This window comes from Triticum aestivum, chromosome 7B, assembly GCF_018294505.1.
Source record: "Triticum aestivum cultivar Chinese Spring chromosome 7B, IWGSC CS RefSeq v2.1, whole genome shotgun sequence".
Taxonomy (NCBI): Eukaryota; Viridiplantae; Streptophyta; class Magnoliopsida; order Poales; family Poaceae; genus Triticum; species Triticum aestivum.
The window spans coordinates 333,548,295-333,553,668 of NC_057813.1; the positions used below are offsets into that span (position 1 = coordinate 333,548,295).

A 5,374-nucleotide genomic window follows, 5' to 3' on the forward strand; every position below is an offset into this window, starting at 1 on the left:
TCACTGTTCATCAAGAGGCAGCAGGTTCGATCAGCTTCAGTTAGCAGCAGTAGAGAAAGAATTGCTCGATCAGGTCCAGTTAACAGTTAGGGATCAATCGATCGCTCGGGTTCAGTAACGCGTAACCAGTGCAATCGCTCGGGTTCAGTAAGTGAATGCCTCGCTCGGGTTCAGTTAGAGCCAAACGCCTTGCACCCATGCACGTACGTGTATGGGAGAAACGCGCAACCCCTCCATGCATTGCTCGGCCCCGACCACCCACCGTAACCGGGAACTCCCCGATATTTTCCTCGCCCTCGCTTCTACCACGATTTTTTTCGTCATGGGCGTCCCAAAGAATGTCATGCAGCTGCGTCTCCAGCCCGCCCAGGACGAAAAGCCCATTTCTGTCATGATTTTTTGTCATAGAAGTAGGAGCCCACCACATCTATGTTGATACCGGGTTTTGTCACAATTATCGTCGTAGAAGTGTCATAAGCATGACAGGAAAAAAATTCGTTCGGCCCAAAATGTCATGGATGTGTCTTTTTTTGTAGTGCTCCCATCTGCTGGCTATCTGTCAATGTTAGAGTCTTCTGCATCATCATTGACTCCTCAATTTCCTTTCGAAGCCCCTGATACATGTCCCTCTTAACCTTTCATACAATTCATTCTGCTTAATTTCAATCCTCGTTTTTTTCATGTTGAGCCTCTCTTCTTTGTTGAGTGTAAAAGCCCTTTTGTGCAGGACATTCACACCTATACCCTTGCACGGCCAGGGGGTCTTTTGTTTCAAGAGCATCGGACAGAATGTCACATGGCCCTGAGTTCCTGTAGAATCTTCTAGGGATCTTGGAAGCGTTTAACATCATGCGATACAGTCCTTTGTCACATGAGTTTTCAAAGTAATAAGTTCTGTCGTCACGCCTCCTTGCATGTGCCCACAAATAGTCTCTAGTGCATTCACCCCTGATATCACTAAAGGCCGGTTTCCCACCCACAGATACTGTTTCTTTGTCCTCCTGGTCCCATATCGGTTTCATGCCCAAGTATCCTGCCACAGCCATACATTGGGGGTGTGTGGTCCTCTTCTAAAGTTTCGATTGCTTGGCACTCTTCTCAGTAAACTCAGTAGTTGCACTGGCCCTTTAGGATTCTGCCCAGCCTACCTTTGTAATTTGAGGGTATGCGGGGATTGGGTACTTGCCTTCACTCAAGTACTTCTTGTACAACACATGCTTCCAGTTTCTCCAAGCATCCCTGACATTCTTCGGTGCAACGTGTTCCACCTGCATTCTCCACTGCTCTGGAACATTGAAGTGATCCATGATCTCCTGGACTATCCTTTGTCGTGTTTCTGTGTCAGCCTTCTAAAACCACGGCAGACTACTGTTGAGCCTTGCCCTCCCAACAAATCCACACACACTCCTGAACCTCGTGCGTGCTTTATCTGGTTTAGTTGGAGCCCAAGACTTTAAATCAATGTCGGTTACTTCATATACACCTTTAGGCTAGTGTGTGGGCTTCCTTGGAGCCTTCCTCCGTGTCCTGGCCGAAAGGGTAATTGTTGCAGCCCTCTCTCGTTCCATATTACTTAATCCCTGACCATTTGCTGGAGACCTAGGTTGTCGGACTCAGATGAAAGATACATCGCCTTAAGCATGAGTGATGAGGCTGCTACTCGACATTTATAGAGAACACATGCGAAACTCAGGAGAGGAGGATAAGCATAAAGCTAACAACTTGATAGTAAGCTGTCTAAACATGTCATCCAATAATTTTGAAAATGTACAGCTAATTTGTTAATTTTGTGTGACTCGGGCGCCCACGATTTGTTAATCGACAATAACTAATTGGAACAAATACAACTTATATGTACTCGTTAGGAAGGTAGATAATGAACATATATACACTCTCCATTATTTTATAGCCAATTTAGGAACATAGCGAGTGGAATAGGAACAGGGATTGCAAGGAAATATGCCTCACCGCAATGGAGAGCAATAACTAACTTGTTTTTTGTGCGGACCTGGTAGGACCATAGGAGAGGCGAGGGTTACAGGAACGATATGCTCAAGGGCGGCTGGCGAGCAAACGAAGACGGCATGGTGCGGGCAGCTGCGTGTTGGGAACGACAATGGAGGTAGGGTTGACGCCGAAGAGCGGGCACACGACCGGGTTGAGCATGCTGGCGCTGGACAGGGTTCTGGTGTGGATCTAGGGGAGGGGGAGCTGGCGATGGAGATTGGTGGACTATTGAGTGAAAGGGGGCGGGTGGTGGGGGCATGTTGGCAGCTTCAGTGAAAAGGTGAAAAAAGAGCCCCCGTCACCATGCGGAAAGGCCTATGCAAATGGTTGCCTCTAAGTGCCCGTGTGCACAAACAACATAATTTCATTTGAAATGAAAATGTGCTAATTTTGAAACGAAGACGTGAGTTCATCCTTACGCCTTGATTTTATTTCCACGATAAGAAATCACCATTATACCACATGTTTGATTTTCTGGCGCATTTCAGGTCTTGTTTGCTATATTTAAGCCATTTTTTGCATTTTGGCATATAAATCAAATCCTAGCTACAACTGCATGTGCTGATTAAAGGGATGTGGATTGTCGGTTCGATGTAGGAGCATCCAACGATGCAGAAGTATAATCCATAGGGTTTGGGTTCTGACGAATCAGAACACACGATTTACATCATGCGTGCAGGGCATCGGCCACGGTTTAGTAGGCACACGGCTTTCATGAATATACCGTGTGCTATTTTAAAACATTTACATCAACTAACAACATATTCTTATTTGAAAGAAGACGTGAGTTCATCGTTTGGCCTCTAATTTTTCCATGGTAAGCAATCACCATTGTACCCTAGGGTCGATTTTTTGGTGCATTTCAAGTCTCGTTTGCTATATTTGAGCCATATTTTACATTTACCACGCATTTTGTGCGTGTATATATATTTAGATCACAGCAGCCCTATATAGGGGCGACATAGGTTCTGCCGAGATCTGAAAACCTGAAGCAAGCAGACGATAAAAAAAGGAAAACCGATCCCGGCCCCGACTCTCTTCCCCAACCTCCCCACTCCCTGCGTCTCCATCCCGCAACCGCTGCCGCGCCCACTCCCCGAACCTCCCCGCCGCTGCGCGCCATCCCCCGGCCCCGCCCCGCCCCGTCTCCCCTGCCTTCTTCCCCAACACCATCCCGGACCTTCGTCCCAAGCATCCGTCGCGTCCAGATCCACCCGCCGGTGACGCCCACCGCCGGCACCCCGCTACCCATTACCTTCCCGGCGGCTCCGCCTGCGTACCACCACCGGCGCGCCCCTGTGCCCAGTCGCAGTTGCTGCCTCGCCACCCGCGCCCACCACCTGGCACCCATGGCCGCCATTGCCAGGACCTTCCCTCCCCAACGAGGCTACACCTAGCCAGAGGACTACTGCTCTCCAACGCCTGGACCGACGCAGTCAACCGTGCGCCGGCAATGTGCAACCGGTCACCAAACCCGCGCGCAGGAATTCGTCCATGGTTGACAGCCTCAACCATGGCGCTCCATCCCCACACGCCGCCGCTGGCCGTCGCCGTCCCTGACCACCAGACAAGCACCGCCGCCCCTGCATCTCCGGCCACATCGACCTTCTCAGGAGGGCTACCTTGACCTTCCCGGGGAACGTTCATCCATGGAGTGGCCGCTGCCGCCACTCCACTCCCGCGCTGTGCCTGGCTTGCCGCAAGCCTCCGCCCTCCATCACTAGTGCGTTGCCACCACATGGAGCTTCCAGCGCCAAGATTCCCTTGTGCGCCATCAGCTAGCACCTATGCTGCGTGGCTACTTCACACCCTGTTGTGCTTCAGATTCTGTAGAGCTTGAGGTTCAGAGCTTTTCCCTTCTGAAATTCAGTAAGTTGCCTTGGGTGAATGTTGCGTCTGGTTTAGTTGCAAGCCGTCCTTTGTTTTGATGTTGTTGTCTGTCTACTTCTGCTTTCTAGTTTAATTTGAGCCATTATAGAACTGATGGAGACTGATAATGGATCAGCCATCTTCCTCTCGGTATGTAGTTTGTTTAGTCTAATATGTTGTTTTGTGCAGGTGAAGGGAAGGACTACCTGAGCGCTACCAGCAGTACAAGGAGTTTACAAGGCAAGAGATGGGTCAATAGATGATCCCTACTTTGCAGCAGTGTGCTGTACGTGTGGAGGAAAGGTCAAGCAAAAAGTGTAGTTTGATAATTACGTCGTAACTTATTAAGCTGGCTTGCTCTCTGGCTCTTATTACTTTGTGTTTGTGCCTCAAACAAAAGAAAAAAAGCAAAACATATATTTGAAGATTTTACACTAGAGAAGTTCATGTACACAGACCTATCCCGATGCCCAGCTCCCTGCCGCAGCGATGCCTGTGTGCCCCCCAATGCCTCCTTCCGGCTCGCCGCCGCACCCGCAACCTCCTGGCACGCCGCCACCCCTGCCAACTTCCGGCGCGAGGCCGCCTCCGCTTCCTCCTTGCGTGTTATCGCCCGCACCTCATCCAGCGTGAGGCCGCCCCTTCTTCAGGGCGAGGTGGATTTGGACTTCAGCGGCAGTACATAGAGCACTTCGGGAGCACGTGGCGAGCTCAGAAAAACTGGCCGCCCCTCGCTCTGGCAAGCTCAACTGCTCTTGTCGGCGGCTGCCCATCCCACTGCTCGTCGTCGACCACAAAGGCGTGAGGAGGTCGAGCTTCCATGCTCATTAACAAATAAGTTCAAAGATAATAAATCACATGCGTCCCTCTCCATCTGTGTGTGTTCATGGAAAAACTAGGTGGTTTATTTTATTTTTGTGTATAGAAAGAAAGAAGTTCAAATATAATAAACAAAAAAGTTCAAGAATATGTAACATGATAGGAAGTTTCGTGTACGAAATTGATATTTACAACGAAAACTATCATATATGTCCTTTAGGCGATTTTTTTCGGGAAAAACTAACATAATCAACTCCTGGAAGTTTATATGTTAAAAAGAAAAAAAAACACTCTAAGAAATAAAATCAATTGAAAAGTTTACCACAAACACTACACAAATTTACCAAAAAACAAAATCAAAATTCCCCCCATCTAAAAAAATAAAAACAAGAAGTTCAGATTGAAACAACAAAGAAATTCAAAGTTAATTTTTTTGTTTCCAAGAACTAAAAATGAAGAATTTCATATTGAAAAACCAAGAAAGTCCAAATTAAAAAATAGAGAAGTTCACTACTTATTAAAACTGTTTTTTCCCTATCCACAAACACTATTGCTTGCGGCTTTGGTAAACAAAAGTTAAAATTTTGCTGAAATGTGTGCATTATTTGCATTATACGGAGTGAGAGATTGAGAAATATGAATGTGTCTTTTGCTACTCTGTTTTGTTTGCTGCTTTTAC

At 47.7% G+C, this 5,374-nt stretch overlaps 1 long non-coding RNA gene across 1 annotated transcript; it reads left to right on the forward strand.

Moving 5' to 3' along the window:
* The first annotated feature begins 2,984 nt into the window (after window positions 1–2,984).
* Window positions 2,985–4,843, forward strand: LOC123159675 (uncharacterized). Its single transcript, XR_006479843.1, has 2 exons — window positions 2,985–3,876; window positions 4,066–4,843. It is a non-coding gene; the product is annotated as an uncharacterized lncRNA (long non-coding RNA).
* Window positions 4,844–5,374: the final 531 nt, after the last annotated feature.